Source organism: Lepisosteus oculatus, chromosome 15, assembly GCF_040954835.1.
Source record: "Lepisosteus oculatus isolate fLepOcu1 chromosome 15, fLepOcu1.hap2, whole genome shotgun sequence".
Classification (NCBI taxonomy): Eukaryota; Metazoa; Chordata; class Actinopteri; order Semionotiformes; family Lepisosteidae; genus Lepisosteus; species Lepisosteus oculatus.
This window is the reverse complement of record NC_090710.1, coordinates 18,702,208-18,725,516: the sequence shown is the minus strand read 5'-3', so window position 1 is coordinate 18,725,516 and position 23,309 is coordinate 18,702,208. Positions and strand designations below refer to the sequence as shown.

General features: G+C 41.4%; 1 protein-coding gene across 3 annotated transcripts in view; it reads right to left on the bottom strand.

Annotated features, from left to right (window-relative positions):
- The window catches only part of bcl9 (BCL9 transcription coactivator), a 172,153-nt gene that overhangs the window by 27,457 nt on the left and 121,387 nt on the right, over window positions 1–23,309 (bottom strand). For all 3 annotated transcript variants that reach the window (XM_069178833.1, XM_069178834.1, XM_006639042.3), the window contains exon 3: window positions 17,449–17,529. The gene's annotated coding sequence lies outside the window, so the exon portion shown is untranslated. The remainder of the gene's footprint in view (window positions 1–17,448; window positions 17,530–23,309) is intronic.

Here is a 23,309-nt window from a genome sequence, read left to right as displayed (position 1 = left end):
CAGGCCATCCTTGAATCATCCATTTCTAAACATATGGAACAACTTCGTTTTGAATGCTTAAGCAGGCAAATTGTACAATTAAGTCATTTAGAAATCATTTGAAATAAAAATACCAACACCCTGTAGCTCTCAAGCTCAACTGTTGGTCATTTTGGCCTTAATTGGACCCATTAACTTATGAAATTGGCCTACAGCATAGCTAGGTGGTTTGTTCCAGGTACACACGACTTGGCTGTGAACCTTCTTTACACACCATCACCGCCTGTACTTCTAACTTCCTTTTGGATAGCCAGGCCTTAAGGAAGTAAAGACTACAAAATGAGAGGACAGGAGCAGGACCACGGAGCTTGTGTGTTTTCTAGCAGAGATCTCATCCAGCCGTTTGCTGCAGTCAAAAAAATGCCACAAATTCCTGGTTTCACTGCCAAGCATGGTGTACTCCACCACGCTGACTTCAACAGCTTACAGTTTCAATACTTTGGCACAGAATCACTCTTGGTGAAAAGTAGATGTGCGTTTCCATTATAAAGGGATTAAACAAAAAAAATAAAACACCCAAATGACAAATGTTTGCATGTTTTATAATGTTGAGAAAAATCCTATGATCATGAATCATGTCTACACAGTTCAAGTAATGCAAAGACTGCAAGACAGAGATGGCCTGTTACTGCACATCGAAATGAAGTTTCTTAGTTTTAGTCACAAGGAACATTTGTTCAAAAACCAGATGATTCTATGGTTCATGTATTTTCCATGTTAATTGTGTATTCATTTAGTTGTATTAATTTTGAAAGTATTTTTAAATTGCAACAGCTGTGCCTAAGGAAAAAAAATGTTTATGTCATAAGGGAGCTGCACTAAAACCACATGCTCGTTTTCCTCCAGTACAGCCACTGCTTTCCCGTGCTCTGTAAGGCCCTGCAGAGCCCATTACTGCTGTCCCCCTTGTTCCTCGTGTTAACATATTGCCAAGGTGTGGGAACATGGTGACGGACTCTGGCTGTCCAAGAAGAAGCTACATTCTGTTTCCCGAGGCTGAAGGGCGGCTAGAATTAGGCAACTTTTACAGGTGTCCAGTCGTCAGCGGAAAAATAAGACACAAACCAGTGATCCCAGAAGCCCATGACTCACTGCTTAGAAAGAATACTGCTGACAATTATCTTTGCCCTTTCAACCAGAAAATTTCACTTCCAGCATCAATTATGATCCTTAGTATCTGAGCAAAAGTGGGCAGGATTCATCAAAACTCACGAGAAAATAACATTTGCCTGTTATATTTTAGACTTAAAAAATGAACAGATGTACTCAATCTGATTATGAATGCTTCTCATGGTGCTTCACAAACAGGAAACTTCGTCCACACATTTCGAAATGTTATAGAATAGTCAATACTCCCTACCATTCCCTACACTTTGTTTTGTTTTTGTCCAACACTGTGCTTACAGGAAAGTATGTTTTGCGGCTTTGCTAGTCTCATCTTGCAATACCTCTTCCTTCTTTAGTCCGTTACTCCTGCCCATTTCCCTCGGTCTCCAACCAAACAGTGAAAGGTTGTAAATCCCGTGTTACTTTATCACTTTATCATGTATTTGTTCTTATTCGCTGCCGGATTGTTGCCAGTGAATCTAAAAACAAGAGGTCAGACTTTTGCAGAGGACGTTTCTGGCGGGGCAGAAAGGTTTCTGTCCTTGTACGCATCTCGCAAAGTCTCAGGTGGGAGCCTTTACGTACATTCTCTCTTTTTGAAAACAGGAAGGTGTGCAAACTTGTTTTCCGTGGAGGCAGAGGGTTCATTCCTGCACCGCCAACATCGCGGGCCGTTAAATTAGTATTCCTCTCCAGGCTGCGGCACTGAGGCCGGAACGCAAGCTGGAGGGAGGATTTCAAGGGATCAGAAGTGCGGCGGCTTTGTTTCCTGCTCCCGAGTTTAATGGACATCTCCAGGTCCGCTAAGAGGGCAGCGGCAGGACTGCCGCAGCCCCCGATCCCGCGACCAGGATGGGTGGCTGGGCAGCAGCGAGCAGCTCGAGCCCCCCTCCCCCGCCCCTCGGTCACATCCCCCCCCCGTTTTCGGCACCTGCCCCGTGGGCTGCAGCGCCTGTGCATTCCTTTGTTCTCGGGGGTGCTTTGCCGCGGCGGTCAGGTCAAGCCCCCGCGTGTATCAGTCCCGGCCGACTAATTGGTCGTGAAGGCGGCTGACAATGTCGCCATCAAGAAGCGCTCAAAGCAACAGCCTGGCAAGACACCATCGAGCCTGTGTGACAATACAGGGCTTATTTACGTCGCGTTATCAACTTGCAGCCTTTCTTCCGCCCGCCTGGACCCCCCCCCTCTGCAGAAACACCCCTGCTGTCAGCGAGATCCGCTAACATTGGCAATAACGAGAGCGTGGCTGCGCGCTCTGTTGCAGGATGCGCAAATTCGCCAGCAATCTAAACATTATTCGTTCTTATGAGAAACCAGATCCTGCATCTCACAAATAAACACTGTTACAGCAGTGGTTCAAAGTCAGTCAGATGTCGCCATCGGGAACAGCCCTTTTCAATCCATCATCTACAACCGGTTCTCGGCAACGTAGGAATGTTACAACCAATTTTAACCAACTCCTCACATATACCAAAGATGTCAATACATTGACTGTCACAGGGTGAATATTGGGGGGGGGGTTTATGTTGGGTGGCCAAGTTACCCGAGCATTTAGATTTGAAATGAGCACAACACATACCAATAGAACACTGGCTTCAGCCCCAGTGTATCCTGGGTATATACACTGCTCAGTCACCCGTGGCGACCAGCCACGTTACACTGGTTTGCAGGAGTAGCCCAAGTGCTCACGGGGCCGGGCTGAAACATCCCATTAACGGCCTGCATTAGGACACCCCCTGAAGCCTGCCAAGTGGTACTACAAGAATAATAATAATAATAATAATAATAATAATAATAATAATAATAATTGCTTACACTTATATGGCGCTTTTCTGGACATTCCACTCAAAGCGCTTTACATGGGGACTCCCCTCCACCACCACCAATGTGCAGCATCCACCTGGATGAAGCGACGGCAGCCATAGTGCGCCAAAACGCTCACCACACATCAGCTATCAGTGGGGAGGAGAGCAGAGTAATGAAGCCAATTCATAGAGGGGGATTGTTAGGAGGCCATGATTGGTAAGGGCCAATTGGAAATTTGGCCAGGGTTTCACCCCTACTCTTTTCAAGAAACACCCTGGGATTTTTAATGACCACAGAGAGTCAGGACCTCAGTTTTACATCTCATCCGAAGGACGGGGCCTGTTTACAGTATAGTGTCCCCGTTACTATACTGGGGCATTAGGACCCACATGGACCTCAGGGTGAGCGCCCCCTGCTGGCCCCACTAACACCTCTTCCAGCAGCAACCTTAGTTTTTCCCAGGAGGTCTCCCATCCAGGTACTGACCAGGCTCACACCTGCTTAGCTTCAGTGGGTTGCCAGGTGTGAGTTGCAGGGTGATATGGCTGCTGAAGCCAGATAAACATGGACACATACAGCTTTCACCTTTTATATGGCATCTGCTGGTTTGTTTTTTTTACACCACTTCACGTGTGGCACTTGGCCAACCCGGTTTCGGTTCCCTGAGAGCCCGTGAGCGACGCCAAGCCGTCTTTCTGAGCCGGTATCAGCGTATCAAGACGCAGACACCCAATGTGACAGACCAACACCAATACCGGCGTATCACATTCTTCCGAAACTAAAAACAGAACATTTCATAGCTACAGTGAAATAAAACACCCAAATTGATTTAAATGACTTGCATATAACATGCTTATCCAATGAAAAAAACAGCATAAAAAAAGTTTTAGTCCCGGTTTCTTTCAGCTTCTGCGCCAAGTCCTGCCAGCACATGTTGTGTACTGGTAATAGGAGCTGCCAGTCAGAATACAGAGAGGCTGATTTTCCGGGATCATCCTCCTGAAACCTTGTGGTTGTCCTTGGCGACAGAAGACAAACTTTTCCTCGGCCCTGATGTGTAATGTATCAACACCGGAAGAGTTGTGGCTTCGGGTTCTGACGTACGTACACACCAGCTTTTATTAAAGGAGAAACAAAACCTGCTTCGCTGAAATTCCCTTCCTCCGTGATGTACGCGCATGACCTTGCCAAACACAAACGCTCATGTTCGTCTTATGGGATCCATAAGCCACATTTTTCAGAAACTGTACAACTGGTTTTGCTCCGTGTTAAACGAGGGCAAAACCTGATTAACCGGGACAAACTTCGCAACCGTTTTAGAGCCAGCCACGAAATGTGTAGGACTGCTGTTCAGATCAGCTCACTGTTATCAGCCACTGGTTGGTATGAAAGCCAGTCAACATCCTTCACAAAAAAATTAAGGGAAAAATTAAAACTCGTTAGTGGCATTTCTGAGTGGTAAAGCAGAGGTAAAGAGACCACTACACTAGATTTCAAATCACAAACTGCAAAAGACAGTTATCATATATTGCTGTATACAAGTCTTTATGTACTTAATCAACTTTTCCTATTTGACATCTTTCGAATGAATCATCCTCTACTAATCAGTAGTAGTGTTCAGGGACAGTGCTGCCAACATAAACCGGATAATATGTTAATTTTGCAAAACACCAAACTCATTTTCACATTTATCAAGATAATGTGCCACCAACCAGTGCTTCACTGCATGGTCCAAGTCACTCCTGAAGATGATCAAAAACTTCTCATTCTTATTGCAACAAAGTCTTATCTCAAACATGATTCAATGTTTCAGAATGACTATTCTTGACTGATAGTAAGTAAGTTTATTATGGGCAGCTGGTTAAAGAATGAGAGTGACAAAGAAGATGGAATGACTGTCACCTCACTGACAACCTCTAGAAATGGAAGCCAAAGCTCAGAGAATCAGACTATGTAAGCATAACAAAGACACCAACTTTCCAAACCCTCTTATCAAATCTAGACAGTCTTGTGTTAGATCCTCAGCAGTTTAGAGAGACCGGAGGCCTCGGTAATATCTCTGAATTTACACAATTGAGTTCGACTAGGTCCGAAATAGACCTATTACATGACTTTAACATGGACTGCACAACACAAAAAATTCTGCTTCAACACTCACTTTCTCTATCAAGCCTCCCCTGTCCAAAGAACCTGCTTTCCTGTAGAGTATCTTCAATCGACAGTCAAAATGTAAAAATACTCAAAAGTTTTTATTGCAAACAATTGTATGAACAGGCAGGAGAACGATCCTGAAAACACCGGATGTTGTGAAACCACAACCTAGCCCAATAAAAGCAATTCAAAGCTCGCCACCAACATGAGCAAGTCTTCATGAAATCTATATGAGAATTACAGTTGCAACTTAGATGAGAAATTCACATGAATGCTTGATGACTTCTGAATCTCGACTGCTACATAAAGCATCGAGCTTAACTGCAGATTCATGAACACTTACATTCAAGAATAATTGTTAATTTTCTAGTGTAAAGTACAAGTTAAGTTCAATAGGTAACATACAACCAAAGAACAGTTTCAACCTTCATCAGCTGAAATGTTGTAACCATTCCCTTTCCCAGTTTGCAAACCAAGTAAGATTCTGCCGTTTGGTTCACATTAAATTTCCTGGTTTTCCCCACCAGCACAAAACAGAAAGCCAGCAGGATCCGTGGGATCTTAAAGGCGAAATAAAGGCACCTTACCTCACAGCCGAGAGTGGAAGGGTGCAATCGCTATGGCAACAGCAGCAGTGCCTGCTTTCAAATGACTAGCATCCAGCAGCCCACAGCAGAGCGCTGAGGCTCACAGGAATCATTCTGATTGAAAGATCCTGCATCTAAAAATCCTGTTCCGATCCGAAAAAAAAGCGCCAGCTAATTCCAATAACACAAGGGGAAAAAAACGGTATTTTGTGTCAATGGTTGTGGTAATTAAAACAAAGCACGCCTTTCCACTTCCAAATAAATCTCTCAACAGGTGACTGGCTGAAAATCCAACACCACCGACAGATTAAGCGACGGCTGCAAGGCTGTGGCTGGAAATTATTCCTCTCCTTTATTCAGAAAAATAAAAACACTCACCTGCGTTCCGACAGGCTTTCGAAAAACAGTAGGGCACCTGTATGTCACCTCAGAACGAGTTCACAGTGTGGCTGCAACCCTTCCTCTGAATCACACAGCTTTGAAAAAGTGCCCTGGGAATTGATTAAGCTTCAAGGGGATAACATCGCCAAGTACAGCCTGATTAGATGGATAAAACCACCGCATGTCTTGCTTTGGACTTATGATGTGGAAAGAAGTTGCGCACAGAGGTGAGATTCTGAACATCCTCTGTTCATCTGTCAAATGTTTATTATGTCCTTAAGTCATGGAAGGGAAATGCACTCACACAAGAGAGCCCCCACAGCCCAAAATACCTCAGTCAAATTACCCGGCTAGGAGTGTCCTATAATGAGAGGTTAAAAGAAATTAACCTTTTAGTCTTGAACAACGGACTTTATTCAAGCAAGAACACAAGAACAGTGAGAAACAAGAGGAAATCCTTCAGCCCATCTAACCAATTTGGTAGTTAGTAGCTAATTGATCAAATTATCTCATCCAGCTATTCCTTGAAGGAAGCCAGGATATCGGTTTCAACAACATGGCTGGGTAGCTTGTTCCAGACCCCTCCAATGCTTTGTGTGCCACCCCTAATTTGACTTCATAAAAATCCTCCTGAATGTCTTAATACACCACATTTTATCATATGTGTATATCCATTACTGGTGTTACCTGTTCACAGAATTCAAACTTGTAAGGCAAGAACAAACTTTTCTAAATCCATAATAAATCTTATTTCCACACTACAGACCCTCTATTTTAATTCTAATAAATCTCATAACCTTAAATACAACAGGAGTCTAACTTATTGGTCAAACTCTAAACACACCATATTGTATACTCTGTGTGTCCATTACTATTGCTGCTTGTTCAAAGAACTTTCAATGTCTTTCAGAAAGACATTCAAAAATAAATATTCATAACATTTCAAAATCCTTAAGGGGACCAACTGTCAACCCAGTGGACTTGAGCAGAATCCACAGTGAAACAAACTATCTGGTTTTGAAAGTGAGAACAGTTTTTTTACACAGGGCTTAAGTGGTCTGAAACAAGCTGTCCAGCAGTGTTGCTGAAACTAATATCTTTGCTTCTTTCAATAAATGGTTGTAATTCCCAGATCAATTAGCTCACTAATTGCTTAGCTATTTTTACAGGGTGCCATTGTTGAATCAAATACATTGAATTAATGAAATGATTTAATTTAATTGTGTTATGTGTAAAACATGCTGTAGACTTCCTGTGATTCCATATGCAAAACATTTTAAGATCTGAGAATTAAAAAAAGCAGAGTACAAAAAACTGATGAGTAGTTTTCTCATGAATCAAAAGTTAAATCCTAAAAATCCATAAAATCCCATATTTTGAATCTATGTTGCTGGGGGGGAGTTTGTATAAGGCTAATACATACTTTGTTCTAATTAAACGTATGATGCATTTCTATTGCATACAGAGGAACTGTTCAAGAGTCTGCTTGCCACGTGCACGAATAACAGCTAAATCACAGCAGGGAAAAATATTCAGACAAAAACGTCCCTCAGAAAGAATAATTCTCAAATCATAGGCATCAGCCATTGAAGGAAACAGTAGAGCTAAAAGGGTGAAAGCTTAATTTGGAGTGATGTTGTCAGTGTAGTAGTTCCAGGATCTGAACTAGGATCGCTGCTGTTCCTGAAATACATCAATGATTTAGATTGCACTATAGTTCATTAACTGGTCAAGTTTGCAGCTGATATAGAAACAGAAGAAAAATGGTTAGGATGGTTCAAATTGAATCAAGGGGTATTATGTTAAAATTGGACTAACGGTATACTAATACTAATCATTTAGAAGACTGTGAACCAATCTGGACTCCGCATTCCAGAAAAGATCATGCACTGGAATCAGTCTAGAGAAGAACAACCAGACACATTCAGGCACTTAAGGGAAAATCCTCCAATGACAGACTGGAGGAAATGGACCTGATACACGTATTCAAAATCCTCAAGGGTACTGGCAAAGTCAACCCACTGGACTTCTTTAGAAGAATCAGTGAAACAGAATCCAGAGGCCACAGGCAGAAACTGCCTGGCAGGGCATGGCAACCGAGAACAGGAAGCACTTCTTTTACCCCAAGGGGTGTGAGAGTGTTGAACAATCCGCCCTACCATGTTGTTCGAGTGGAAACCCTGCCTTCTTTCAAGAACCAGCTGGATGAGCTCTTCACCCCAGTGAGCTACATTGCCTACCAAACAGGCTGGAGGGGCCAAACTGCCTCCACACCTTTGTAACCATTCTTATATTAAAAAATAATGGTTCATATAATATGCAGGAGGTAGCTGAAGAGCATGATGTGAAGGGGTCAGTGCCGTGTACAAACAAAGCCCTGATGATACAGTAAATAGAAAAAAGTCCTAAAGGCTCAGAGGGTTATTTCTGTCGAAAAAGCCTTCCAGAATTCAGGCGCTGTTTCTGCACGATTAATTTCAAACTTTTATTTTGACATTGTCCTCTAGTCGCAGAGTGGTGTGGAGACCACGGTCTACAGTCCATATAAAAGTCACATGGCCCCAGCCACAGGGCGATTCGAAGGTATCGGCAAATTTAAAACCTCTCCTCCCAATGGGGTCTGGATCCCCTAACATCCAAATTTCTCTTCTTTGAAAAGGCAATGCAGACATTTAATTTTTCTTTTACAGCCTGTTCGAATATGTGCATGGATACATGTATACATGTACATTGAGAGACATAAAATATGAAACAAATGCTTGTTCCGATACTCATTTGTATGTACAATGGCTCTCCATTGTATATTACATACTGTACATGCTACATTCGTTGCAACAGCTGCCTTCAAAATAAGAGCTAAAGAAAAAACATTTTATCATCGTAAAATGTATCTGAAAAACTGCTATACGCGATTTATACTGTTTGCATAGAATCATACATTTAAGATTCATTAGTAATGACTAGATAACGACAGGTCAAGGATGGTTCTATGCCGCTACAGAACCAGCCACAGCTCTGGAGATAAACAGCTACACCCCCTCCTCGGTCTCAGACTTCCAGTTTTGTAGCCAGTAGCTAAAAAAAGGCCTGATTATTTACTAGGAGTATTATGCAAATCCTATTTTGAAGCGAAGCCACTACTGATCACTGAGAAACTCGCTCTCTCTCTCTCTGACTGCCTGCAGGGACAAAGGCTCACACACCACACGCAATCCAGCACAAATCACAGGATTAGAATGCCTGCCTTGCATCGCAGTCCGCCCGCAGAAACTCTGCGGAGAAATGGCGAGCAAACAACCAGCCGGCTTCGCTCCGCTATCTTGCACGCGCTCTTCGAATTCGCTTTTAACAGTCCGCGTTAAACGGCGCACAATAAAAGCTACCGACCATTTCTTACTGGCCTGCCATGGGCAGAAGAAAACATACATTCCTAGTATTTTTGCTAAGTACCATACAGCCTTAGTAGCACAACCAGTTTAGTAAAGCAAACCTTTTTTTTTTTGTCAGCATTAAATAGCACTGTTGAGGATAGCACTCTTTATACCAGCAATCCACGAACCCAGCTGAACAAAGAAATAGGCTCGTGCTTTTCTAACTAATCTTAACAGCACACTGTAGTTTGACGGTCCTTGACAGGAAGGTGAGAGATACTGACATAAAACACTACTGGATTTTTTTCTGAAAGAGTTAAGTAGAGATGTCGGACATCCAAGCTTCCAAGTCATGGCACCCAAGTAAAGGGAGTCTGATTTTCGATGAAAAACAAATAGCAGATATAATCCCTTTTCAGGAAGATCCAGATGGATTGGCCCAACTTGTAGCAGCCACACCGATAAATAATGGCATATAAAGGACTGCTGATATGTATTTTATCCCTACAGCCATCCAAAAGGATATGCCTGCAATTAAACTGGTTTCTGAAACACCCACATCTCCCAGATGCACCATGTGGAAGACAGGACTTTTGCCAAGCCTGGTGGCCAGTTCGAGTTTCTTCCTGCTCGGCGAAAGGTCCAAAATCAAAGTCACTTCCAAAAGATGCATGGATGTCCAGGGGCTGATAGTTTAAAGTTAAATAAGCCTGTACACACACCAGCCTTAGGCATTCCTCAAATCATGCGATCAAAAAGGCAGTGCCAACCCCCCGGTGGGCTGTCTATGAACATTACTGGGGGCTTAGGGTGCCCTGCAGCCCGACTCTGACAGAGTAAGGAACGAAGCTGAAGCCACTATCGCTCGCTGACAGACCAGCTCCTGCGTTCTGCTCCCAGCTGCAAAGGGCTGACAATAACGAGAAAGATTTACCAGACTTCCAGATAAAATAATTTGCATTCTTCCGGTGCTTTCGAATTACCAGAACACTGTCAACCACTGAAATACTGCTTAGACAACACCCCTGACTTCAAAACACAGAATTAGAAAATATCTGAGAAAAAAAGGTAAATTATGTCCAAGACAGTTTGAAATGAACCGTTTAATATCTCACAAATAGTATACGCTAATAAAATCCAATCGCAAAATAAGTTACATCAGTCTTCCACAATCAGAAGTAACAATTGGTCTAGGTGATGCATTTCACAGGATGACTTCAAACTGTATGGGAAATATTCCTGAAAGATACGGAATTAGGACAAAAACACAAGTGACTCTGAAGGCAGACTTGGTTAAAACCAGACAGCCAACTATTAATGTCATTCAGGTGAAAATATATTTCAATAACTACTGTAGAAGATCCATAACGTTTTATGAAGTCATTCTAACCACCAGTTATCTATTCCACAAGACCCAGGTTTTGAGAGGAAATAATTGAGTGGGTTGACTGGACCATCACCTCTTTTTGCTCAAGTACAAACCCACGTATAATGAAGCAAAATGCAACCGAAAACTCCAAATTGGACTGGTCAAAAAATGTTGGTCAGTGCTTGCAAGGCTCTTTACATTTTCAGCAGAGACATTTGAATCAAGAACCTGAAATCAGTCCATTCAGAACTGAAAATACAAGCTATTCAAAATGCATAGCACAAACGTGCTTTAGGTCCCATCAAAATGAGAACTCAATTAGTTTTTGATAATGAATTTATACCAAGTTAATGGGAGTGGAAAATTATTTAGTGTGAGAAACATACAGAAGCATAGCCAAGACAGTCTAGAAAAGACCAGCCCTTAAGGAAATGATTCCTTCTAATCACAACGCAAGTGATTCGGGGCATTTCATGTTGTAGATAATATTTTATGTAAAAGGGTAGAAATCCCATACTCAATTAATCATGTTATTTACATGGATATACACCTTTTTTCAGTAAGGCCTGCTTACAATATGAAAAGTGAGCAGCACGAGGAATGTCATGAACCCACCCTGGAAAGCAATGTGCTTACGTACTGCAGAACGACAGCCACAACTTCTCATCGCCTCTCGCCAGGAATCTGAGCCTACTGGCCAGCATTCCAGGAGACACATGCAGCAGATTCAGTTGAATGTGCAGGATGTATCAGTAAATAAACTGCAGAGGAATCAAGAAAATCTTTCAATGGGGATTCAGCGGGGTCCAGTTGATTAAAGCCCTCACGGTCAGGCCTTCCAGTCCCACCTGACTCACCCCGACTGGACAGAAGACCAGGGCTGTCCTGGCTGTTCCGAGTTTCTGCTCCAGCAAGCTGTGTCCCACAGTCGTCAACAGGTGGAAGCACGCAACCCTTCAACTACTTTAGTGCTGCATGCATTTTAATGGGCTGAGCTCAAACCCAGGAGAAGACATTCTACATTAAGGAACAAGTAATAGGTTTATTCCATGCTGAAAAAAAGAAGAAAGAGAACACAACGTTTCGGCCGTGGAGATTTTTTTTAACTCAGGTGGGTAGCACCTGAAGAAGGCTCCACGGCCGAAACGTTGTGTTCTCTTTCTTCTTTTTTTCAGCATGGAATAAACCTATTACTTGTTCCTTTGCAGCCTACGCATGCTGACGCAGCTACCCACCTGAACATTCTACATTAAGTTTCAGGACAACCTTCTGCACAAACCCATCTGTTGAACCAACACCTCCGGATCCTATGATCCAGCCCTTGATAGTGCTAACACAAGCAGCACAGATCTCAAACTTCTTGTTTAACTAGTCAACAGGTTACTAGTAACTAGCTTTCTCTTCTAAATTACTGTATTATTCTGCAAATGCCTGTAAGTGCTGTTCTACTGTTTTGTAAACTAAATTGGCTTTTACAATGAATTAATGCACAGAATGTGGGTCATGCTGTAGAAACAAAATAACAGTGCATCATTAATTCCGTTTCCTGGAAGTGCAGGCATCTTGCTCCTCCTACGCAGTGCCAGCTTTAAACTTAAGTGCATCATTCACATCAGTGTTTATCAACAGGTTCGCTCTTGATTTGCAGTCAGTCAACAATGATTAAGTGACCCGAGTCCACCAGTTCCTATGAGGGGAGCAATAGATCTAGGATCCCCCAAAACAGAGAAATGAATAAATTCAAGTGACATGCAAAAATTAAATGTCCCCTTTTATTCTCAGAAGTCTGTTTCATCGAATTGGGGAGGGGATTCTTTGCGTTTTTACTGCACTTTTAAACTCATTTAGAACTCAAATAACATGGGCAAAGACTTCACCACCCCCCAAAAAAACAGCAAGGTGGGAACTCGCCCAAACAAAGCAAAAACATTTTTCAACAAATACTGAATTCAGCGTTATTTTCCCCCTCATCAGGACCCTAGTAAGACAGGTTTTATGCCAGCAGATCTTTGGACTCAGAGGGCCAAGTGTGGTTTGTGTACTCTTTCACTCCAGATGTAGCAAGAGCCTGAGTCAATACTTCAGCATGGCTAGATTGTATGTACACTCCCACAGGCCTATTGTGGAAATTGCACAATTTTAAAGGGACAAAAACCAATAGAAAATGAAGGAAGCCAGACATTTCTCCAAACTGTAAAGTAAGCTGTTTTGGCAGAGGTGGAGTTCTCCCTTCCCTCTTCACTTTCTAACCTTCCATGTATGTGGGAAATACCCTGTGTGACCATCCACCTACTAACCTCTCTCTTTAGTTGTACCATGTAAAGCTTATGCTTATCTTAACAGCATACAAAATAGTTTTCAGGCAGTTCTGCTTCATTACATTATCTCTACCACCTCAGTTTCTAAAACTTGTGATACCTACAGAATATAGAAAGTGGTGTACTTTCCCCCCATAATAACAAACATGTTTTAAAAACAAAATGTTTGACAGAATTAGCCAAACATCAAAAGTCTGGGTACCGATATGATTGCACCTTCAGCCAAAATCAATTGTATCATACAAATATGATGTAACAGAAACAGGCCTAATGGAGTTGTTCCAAACAGACAGGAACAATGGAAGAGCTTGAGCACCACATATCAAAAATAGCACAACTCTAGTGTCTCCAAGTGGTTATGGGGAAACCAATTTAAAAAAGCACTAGAAGGGAATAGTGTTAAGTAGATGGTATAGATCACCAAATTCAGATCTTAATGCTAAATCAGGAATGCAGATGAAAAGGAAGATATATTTGGGAAAACTCTGCCACTAAAACAACAAGTGAGAACATTTTTTGACAAGAATGACATGGTTTGTCTGTGTAAGATTGTTTTCAATATCTATCAAGAGCATGTACCAGACAAAACAATGTAAAACCACACCTCCAACTACAATTGACTAAAATTATGTTTATGTGGGTGGCACTAAAGCGAATGTAGTTCAATGTCGGTGGGTTGTAATCCAGCAGCTTGTAAAGTGCTGATCTAGTCTTTTCAAACAATCAATACAGAGTGAGGAGAACAGAGGTGAGAGAACCATTACAACCAGAATCATATGGTATCCAGCCACACAGGTGGAGCCCAAAACAAAGCTCTATGATTTGATCCAGGAAAGCAGTGGAGGAACAGGACAGTTTAAATACGGAGATTCCATGCAAAATGGATGGCAAGATCTTATGAGCAGCATGCACCAGACATTACGAAAACCGAAATAAATGATAACATTGCAATGCAGGCTAAAATACTGAGAGTATCAAGACAGCAAAAGAAAATAAATGAAGAAGTTAAGTGCATCTCAAATAAAGATGGAAATCTTTTAGACGGCTGGAAAATGGGTGATATATTCAATGAATATTTCACTAAGGTGTTTAGGAAGGAAGGAACAGACAACATGCCTCTGGCTGAAAAAAAAAGATGCATAGTAAATATTAGCACAGATAAGTTTTACCGGTATTAAAAGTACTTAATGTAAATCTCCAGGGCCTGATGGTATTCTACAAATGTACACTCCAAGAAGGAAGAGATACTACTCATAAGACATTGACACAACTTCCAACGATCACTCAAGAATGGGCAGTACACAGGGACTGGAGATCTGCTAACGTAGGGCCCTTCCATAAAAAGGGTGACAGAAAGGAAGCCAATAATGGGAGACTTCAGCTCAGGCTGGAGTGGCGAAACCAGTGGAACACCAGAGGGATCCCCGTTTTCTATACTAACTCTATGTTCATGGTATCAAAAACAAACTGCCAACATAAAATGGAAAACGCCAAGCTTGAAGAGGCTACGTGTGACGACGACTTGTGTGTTTATGTAGGTACCCAGTCCAATAATCAGAAATCCTCAAGGGCGCAGACAAAGTCAATTCAGTGGATTTATTCATACCTGCAGTGAAACACCAGGACAAGTGGAAACAGCATTAGAACTGTGAACAGGGAGGCACACGTATAACATGCACTGCTCCTGCACAAGAAGAAGCATGGCCTTGTGACTAATAGGGCTCCCTACGTGAACCTGAGGAGGACTTTTCCTGAGGAGGCTCATGGGATTTCAGCACTCGGGACCTGGACTGACATTGTTCCATGGCGTTAACAGTAATCCCAAGAGACAGGAGAAAGACACTGCAATGCTGAGCTACACTTTCAGTTGTCATACATGTATTTGACAGACAAACCTTCTTTTAGATCTATAGAAATTCATGTATATATATTAATTCCATATAGACCTATATGATCATTTCTTTTATCTAATTTTCATCCCAAAGAACTTCAAAGCATTTTAAACAAACAAAAAAAAAAAGAGACCCACTTCTGGAAGGAGATAAATGTGTGCTTGTATCTGTATTCACTCATCTACTTTAATATACATTGTTTTAAAGTAGTCTAACCTGTACATCTTTAAACTGGAGAATACTCAGTCTTGAATGACCATTATACTATGACAATGCAAGATGAGAAAGGTTTGCATTAACAATGAAAGCAGACAGTATCCAGGCAAGCATAAAGTGTTACTCTCAAGATAAATACAAGTTCTTTAAATCATACGTGTACGTTTAAAATCTTGTCCCGCATAATAATACAGACAGTAATTTGCATCAGCTAATTTCTCAAAAAGGACAGCAAAGCAAACCGTCTGAAATGGATAGGAGAGAGAAAAAACATCAACTCATAACAAAGCAACCCATCACCAGCGAGCCAGGATGTACAAGGACTGTAATGGTGCTGGACAAACGGGTTACTAAACCAGTTATCACAAATCAGAGGGTTATACTAAACACACATTCCCAAAACCCTTACATTATATTCCAACATGAAATGATTCTCTGTAACATAACCTAGGACATAACAGCTGCTTCAAATGCAATAGTCCTCAGCTGAGGTCAAACTTTAAGGTGCTCCTGAATCACAGCCAGATCAAGATGAGTTCATCAGCAGGCATCTAGGTGGAACGAAAATCCAAAAGGCCCAGACCTGAAGCTCTCCAGGAGAGGAGCAACAGCAACACACCCTCCACTAATACCCACAACCACATTCTGCATCCCAGAAAACAAACACCCTAGCAATGGACTCCCAGCCACCACCACCTTCACGTCCGACTCCATTCCTTTCACATAAATGGGGCCAACAGCAAGCCTGAAGGGAAAAGGATCGCGCTGAGAACAGAATTCAGAATTCTCCTGAAGCCCTCAGATGTGCTGTAATGACAGTTTGTTCTTACATGCACAAGGACTGGTAACAACTCCGAGCATGAATTACACAGAAAGTCTTCCCAACGGAGTTTGCAAACCATGCCACTAAAAATCACCCAGGCTTCTTTTAGTAAGAAAATGTGTTGGGTTTTTTTGTCACGAGTCTTTGACATGCTGATCAAAACCAAAGCACAGCATTCCATGGGACACGTTAGAAAACACACGTTAGAAAAGCTGACTCCTGACCCATGCATCTTGATTACTTTTTGCCGTTTCTAAATATATAACTTGTTTTCTTACGCATCGATACCGCTGTGCGGGTAGGTGAATCAAGACGATGCTATTTTAATTAACCCCCGGATATCAATCATTATTTGCTTTGGTGATATGATTATATCTATAGACAGCTAATCTACCTCTCAACAAAGAACTGTGCTTTCACGTTACATTTCAGACCCTTGATTTCAAAATCCTTTCATGGGGAATTCTGATTCAAAATAATTTTTCAAAAACCAGCCCTGGCGTTTTTTTTCCAGGACATTAATTTGATCGATTCATATACATCACACTACTATACATATAGACCTAAGTCTCGATTACAAGCCTACTGCTAAACACTATCCCAGAAGAGAGATTTATTCTGAACTTTTGAAATCACATGCATTCGCATAAATACTTCATACCTCTAAAATCTTCTAATAAAGAATGAAAAAGAGTTGATTCTTGCAGATTTCTAAAACCGTACTGTCTGTGCATTTGCAGCTCAATAGACATTAGAGACACCAGAATTAGAACTTCATCCATAAACCATCTCAAGTATTCATATTGCAAACCTCTTCAACATACAAGGGTTAAGCGTCAAGCAGCAATAAATGTAAACTTCACTGAGTATAGGCTACCAAATTGTAATTTTCTAAATCTTATATAAGTGGCAGTGAAAAATAGAAACATTTAAATACAGTAATATCAAGTCTTTGGTTCCTTCTGACTTTGTACTCAAATATGAACACAATTCAATGAGGTAATAAGGGACTTAAATACCAAATGAAAAGAAGCGTTTTTGCAGAAAAACTGTGTGACCTGTGAAAAAATGTCCCCTAATTGAATTTAATACCTGACTTGGGCCCTGCAGATAGTACCCTGGTGTTAATAAACAGAGATTGAGGACTCTTATTGCAATGTAAATATTCACTTACTAAACCTGCTCTCTGAATTTGAGCAATTAATCTAATCGCCCTGCAAGGACAAAAAAGCTCAATAGAAACCACATCAATACATCGTAACTAATTCTGTCATCTCTCCCAGTAATGGCATGAAAACAAGTTCCAACCTAACATGGCTCCACCAGTCACAATTGTGGTGCCCACTGAAAGCAGCTCACCAAGTTTCTGCCACGTTCTGCACACTTACCATGTCCCGCTGCGTCACGATATAGCTGTTGCCATCCCTGCCTCTGCACTTCAACAGTACAACAGAATAAAATCCAAACACCTGTGGGGAAGAGAGAGACTTGTTTGACAAACGGTAAGACAGCTGTACTACTGTTCGTGTGTATGTGCTAATAGTTTTAACAGTATGCCTTATCAATTAAAAACCCATCTTTGTTTTGTATAGGCTGAAAAACTAGTACATTATTTCAGTTGTGTGGTATTGAATACGTATTGTACGACTAAAGAGTTTAAGAGATCCGACTGCATTACAGTAAAAAAAAAATGTACCTGGAAAGACTGAATTCAAGGCAAGTATGCCAAGGAGAGATATCTAAATATTATACAGATGTCCAAGGTTTTAAGAGCACTTATTAATTCACTCCATCTTCTTTGAATGTAACATTTCATTAGTTTGAAAAATATTTAAAACAGACCTCACAAGACACATTCTAAACTGCACAGTTAAACCAATTTTATGAAGTTGCAGACCGTAACTTGGAAACACTGAAAATGATTTCTTCAGCAAGAGAAGTGAACTACACAACACATTACTCTGGTTCTGAATGACAGGGGGGCTGCGTCTTGTACTCTGTACTAGCAAACAGCTCTCACCACAATAAACTAGAAGGGAGAATCACAACTAAGTGAACCATGACAACAGCCAGCATGTCTTAATGTACTCTCACTCCCTGGAGGTCCACTGCATTGTCAGTAATGGAGGAAAGGCACCTTGACCTGCACAGGGTGACATGTCACCATTCTGAGAATGATTTGATGTTCACTGTACAACAGTTGTGGTTTCTTGATTTAGTTTTTAATGTCATTCAGGATCAAGGAACACAAGATCTCAGTAAAGGCAGAAAAACCATGACCTTTCTCAGAACCCTAGCACAGAAGGAGATTCCCTTCAGGAGTGGAAAGGGAATGCAATGTTCAATGCCTGAGTTGTAGAAAGGAGGTGTGACAGTTTGTGATGAGATGCATTAATATATAAGCCAGGGCTATTCAACTTGTGGTCTTTCCAATGTAGTCCATTTCAAGCCCAGTCCAATTACACTACAGCTAGACCACTAGCAACATAACTGCTGGCGAGCAGGACCAGCAAAACAGTTAAGGCTCTAGTTTTATCAAAGTTTCCAATGTCCTAGGTAGGAAATTACCAAGCCTCAAAGACCAGATTCCTGCAGGTTCTACACAAGAGGTCACTAATTATGGACCTGGAGAGCACCAGTTCAGCAGGTGTAGAAGACAAAGATTTAGACACAAGATCAATTAGAACTTCTCAGACCTATGACCAATTAAACAGCCAAAGTGCTAAATTTAGAGACATGACAAAAATCAGTATGCCCATTCAGCCTTCAAAGATAACAAGCTATCCTTGACTGAGCAATTGCTAGCTTAACTAATCAATAACTTCCAAGTCTTGGCGTTTAAAAGAAAGTTATTGAGGGTGATCTACAAGATTAACTGGATTGAGGCTTTCGAGAATCAGCACTCGTGACCCATTTTAAACTAAACTATTCACAATTAAAATGTGATTAAGACTTTCGAACAGCATATGACTTGGATTCTTATCTAAATAATTTGCTTAATTAACCAATTAAAGATCTGGGTTGGAAAGATAACTGGAGAGCCCTGCAGGGTCTAGCTTTTTAAGTTGCTCATTCCAGCTATGTGCATCATGCTACACAGCCTAATCAGATCAGGTGCAATTTTTCAGAAGTGACACAAACTGGTTTATAGTCTTAATGGATGGAAAGTTCCCCTCCTGCACTCAATTTTCTGCATTACTTAGATTCTACTTGGAGCAAATACTGGATATCCATAGTCATAATGTGTCCTAATAGAAGAACTAAGATCTTCTAAGAATCTAGTAGAGTACTTTAAGATGACAATCAAGAAAAATGTTAATATGATCCACAGCATTGGGTAAACATCAGCAATACACCAGGAGGCAGAGTTCATTATGTTTGGTGTAGATTTAAAGCCCAGCAAAATATAGCAGATCGTTCCTCAGAAAAAAAAGAAAAAGAGGGAAATACTATAGGTTTTGGCACCAGTAAAATGAGAATTTGTGCATCATTTTCAGTACTGTTCACAACTGGGGTTCTGAACCAACCCCCTCACTGACAGAAAACCCACAAAGCTACCATTAAGATGCTGACTGGTGCTTTCTGGTTTTGCTTACTGCCTAACAAAGCTCTGAATGCCCACCTGGATAAGAAACAGAGACATACAACACCTACAGAATATATTCACCTCCCCCTTGAACGGCAAAATTTGTGATACAACCAGAATTGATTTTTTTGCCTTGATTCACACAAGATATGCAACAACTTAAAAGGGGTAAAAATATTTTTTTTTAATATTATGAAAAACAGAAATATCTTGTTTATTGAAGTAGTCATCCCTCTGTGTCAGTACTTTGTAGAAGACCCTTTTGCAGTAATTACAGCTATGAGCCTTCTTGAGTATGCCTGGAGTACCTATGGACATCTGCATTTGGTGAACCATGACACTCTTCCTTGTAGAATGGCTCATGTCAAGTTGGATGGGGAGCATCAGTGAACCACAATCTTCTTGTTCTTCCACAGATTCGCAATGGATTCACGTCAAGGACTTGCCTGTATTTGCCTCCATTCATTGTTCCCTCTTTCCTAATAGGAGCTCCAGTCCCTGCCACTGAACAGCATCCTCATAAAACTATGCTGCTATCCAAGAATGCTTCATGGTAGAGGTGGTGTTACACAAGTGTTCAGTTTAATCCAGGGAATTGTGTTCCTTAATTGTGATCTTAAGGTCATGAAATCAAGACATCTCGAGCTTTCTTTTAAATGAAATGTAAAATATTTGTTAACTTAATTTTCACTTTAACATTATGAAGTAAGGTTTGTAGATCAGTGATGAAAAAATCACATTCAAAAGTATTGAGATTTTGAGTTTGCAACGTTAATCGACGAGCATTAAAGGGAGATGAACACTTTCTGAAGGCACTCCAACTGCCCACGTATTGTAGCAGTCTAATCTGGGCACTCTTGGATCCAGATATAAGGGAGGATATTCCAGATCCACAGAGACTGAAGTTTGCTGTGCATTGTTCACGGCACTGCACCAGTCATGTCTTTGCCAATGTCATTTCATGATGTGGAAAAATCCCTACATTTTCCAGTTTGATCTGACTGGATCTACTAGTTGCAGATTTGAATGAAAACGAGCACTCAAGTTTAGGCCCGGTTTTGGTCAGGTTAACTCCCAGAATATACCACATCACAAGAAAGCCACTGCCTGGGTATAACGCTTGATTTAGGAAAATGTCTTGAGTATGAAAATGCATAAAGAAAAAATATCAATAATTGATACTCAAACTACTATTTTCAGTTAATGACGAAAACTAAAATTCAGATGTTAAAGTCTCTAAGCACAGGTTTAAAAAAATAGTGGAAAAAGATTAGTCACCCTTTTCCTACATTGAATACGTGCATGAGCTGCTATTTATGATTTGCTGCTTCATATTAGTGTTCCTTTTGTATGCACCAAATCTAGTAAGACCTGGTGAAGGAGAAAGAAGACCGAGATTGAGGAATCACACAAAAGCCAATCTACCTAATTCACACCTTGAAACCAGGAATGTGAATATTGTATATATATATTGAATCACCTCAATATATATAGATCCTGTTTTTAAATGTTTTTCACAATATGGCATGAAGATCTCCTTTATAAGAGCACAGAAATGAAGCCTTCCCAGCAACCTGTACCACAAATTCATATGACAGTATCGATAGTGCTTTAAAATGCTTTCTATTTTGACCAAAACTACGGTAAAGGTAATTTATACCTTTTAGGAAATGGTATGAAATAAAGGAGATCCACAATCATTCCAAGATTGGTGCAAACACCATAGTGAATGGCCTTAAAACATGAACAGATGAAGAGACTGCATATATTTCAACATTTTTTAATCTTTCAAGGGTCCTGGTGCAGGGGCTGACCCAATGGGCACAGGGCCAGTCCACCGGAGGGCACAGCTCTGTGGACACACACTCGTACGACACGCTCTAGAGAAGCCACTTAACCAGGGCCGCAAGTCTTAGGACCGCAAAAGAAAACATGCGAATCCGGATTCGGACCCAGGAACCTTCATCTGCGAAGCAGCAGCTCTGCCTGCTATGCCACCCTTGAATGGTATGAATATAAAACATTTCAATACACCTTTGGAACGACCTTTTATGCAGCTACTGTGCTCAACAGTTGGGTATCGGGATCACGGCTTACCTCTGCAAATAGTTTAAAGCACACAGGCTCGACAGCCCACTTCAAGACCCATTCCCCGAGCGTCAGGAAGCCAGAGCACCACCGCAGGAATGAACGGACAATAAGCAGATGGCTTTAAGATCAGCACATTAGCACAATTTGTTTCAAAACGACCTTTAAGCGTGCACAGTAAAGCACCCGACGAGTAATATTCCCCCGTCAGAAAAGGAAGCAGCATCTGCCAAACCTGCTCCAAATGAGAACAGGAGCTGGCAAAGCCTGTGGTTAAAAGCCAACCTCTCTGTGAGACTTGCAGCACATAATCCAGCACTCCCGCTCCATAATAACACCTGGGCTGGGAGCCACAGCCTGAAACTCCCGGCCCCACGGGACACGATCTGAAGGCACAACCTCTCGGGTAGGAAGAGAAGGACAGGGCTCGGGGACAGGTATCTGCTGCGCCCTTGTTCTGCAATCTTCTTATGTTCTTGCACAAGAGAGGAGACCATCAGGCCCATCTAGCCCATTTGGTTATTTGTAAATTGATCTAAGGATCTCATTCCTGCCGTTTCTTGAAAGAAACCCGGGTACTGCCTTCAAGAAGACCGTTCTCCTGTAGCTTGCCTCCACAGTCCCACAGTCATCCATGTTACTGACACCCAGCCTGCACAGCTAACCCAAGGAGGCATGCTTGTTGTCTGTTTTAACACTGAGGGCCCAAACCAGCACAGTTACATTCCTTACGCATGTTAGCAAAGAGGGGAAGCATCGAGTAGACTAATTTTTAATAATAAGAGGAAACTGTGCCTGTCTAATTGGCTGTGTTCATAACTGGCCTGCTTCCATACCACCCGTAATGTTTTCAACATTAAACCAATCACCACGAAACCTACTTACAATTATTTGTGCTTTCAACAACAACCAGCTGGCAAGACAGTTGTCTCTTCCTAACTATTGACACATTTAAGAAATAAACTATTACTCCACAGCCTCATTCATTCTCTGATTGCCATGCTCTACACTCAACATTGGGTGCAAACAAAGATGTTAAACTGTACATTTTAGAATATTTTTAGATTTAAATTTACTTACTATAATTGATTACTTTTCTGGCTTGTGCTGTTGGACACACACTTTACCGTTCATTGTAGGTAATCAGGAATAAAGGTCATTGTGGAATACAGAACATTTTGACAGTGCTTGAATGCTACAAATTCCGTTTAAGGATTTCTGCTTCTACTTTTTGTCTCTCATTCAGTATTTTGACTGGTGATATTACTGACGGGTTTCAACTGAGCAAGAATTACCTCAGTTCACTGCCACTGTTAAAAGGAGATTGCAGGTTGTGGACAACAGAAGATGGAGAAGAAAAACTTGAGTTCCCCTCACAGTTCTTGTTTCCACACCCCCAAATGTTATCTGGCTTTCATTTCTCCCCAAACCAAAGAAACTTACATTTGCATCCATTTATACAACTGGGCATTTTACTGGAGTAATTCAGGCTGAATGAAGCACCTCACTGAAGTGGACAACAGCAGACCCAAGGATTTAAACCCATAACCTTCCAGTTCCATTTCCACTCATTTC